Source organism: Symsagittifera roscoffensis, chromosome 3 (genome assembly GCF_963678635.1).
Source record: "Symsagittifera roscoffensis chromosome 3, txSymRosc1.1, whole genome shotgun sequence".
NCBI lineage: Eukaryota > Metazoa > Xenacoelomorpha > Acoela > Convolutidae > Symsagittifera > Symsagittifera roscoffensis.
Genome location: NC_087064.1, coordinates 2,165,033 through 2,165,930, shown reverse-complemented (window position 1 = coordinate 2,165,930; position 898 = coordinate 2,165,033).

Genomic DNA, 898 nt, shown 5'->3' with positions numbered 1-898 from the left:
CGAAAAGATCGATTGTCGGAAGTCTCCGCCGGCCGACATCTCAGAACATATGAAAACTGAATTGCGACGAAGTGTTACAATAGGTGGTACATTTCAGACCTAATTAATCTTTTTCTGGTGTATTAAACAACTGAATTGATCAATTGATCATATGCGAAAAATGACAGAAAATTTTGGATTCTGAGTTTAAATTTTTTTGAAAGTTTTGAGCAGTCGACCCAAATTTTAAATTCCAGTTGGAATCGAGTGATGTATTATATTTGTTATTTTTGTTGTTCGTGTTGGAAGAAGAATTTCACGAATTTTTTTTCAGTATTCACGAATGCCATGAATACGGGCTGGGAGAATTATTGAAATCTTATTTGACAGGCAGCAACCAACTTGTCATGGTGGGAGAAAAAAGTCCAAATTAGAATTGGTTAACTGAGGACTTACACAGGGGTCATTTTTAGCACCATTATTCTTCCGACCCTTGAAAATAGGGAGGAACATTATATTCAGGTGTTTTAGTTTTTTTGTTTTTTACGCAAAATCAGAAACCAAAAATAATCAACATACTGGGTTGAGTCATAAATTGTATTAAAGACTTTTCAGTCGTGATTCCAAAAAAGTTCACAAAAAAGTTCTCAGTGATAAACTGTATTAAAAGTTTTCAGTCGTGATTCCAACCACATTAGAAACTTTCAAAAAAAGTTCTCACAAAAAATTCTCGTTTGGTTTTTGTCTTTTTTCGAGCGAGTAAAGCAATCGAGTAACGATCGTCATATGAAAATTATACTTTTATTAAGCCTTAAGTCTAAAAAAAATTAAATTTACTAAACAAACTTTGTTTTGAGTGTAAAATTCTGCGCCTCGTTGTCAATAAAAAATTCCAAAAAAAAACGTTTTTTTTTTGCAA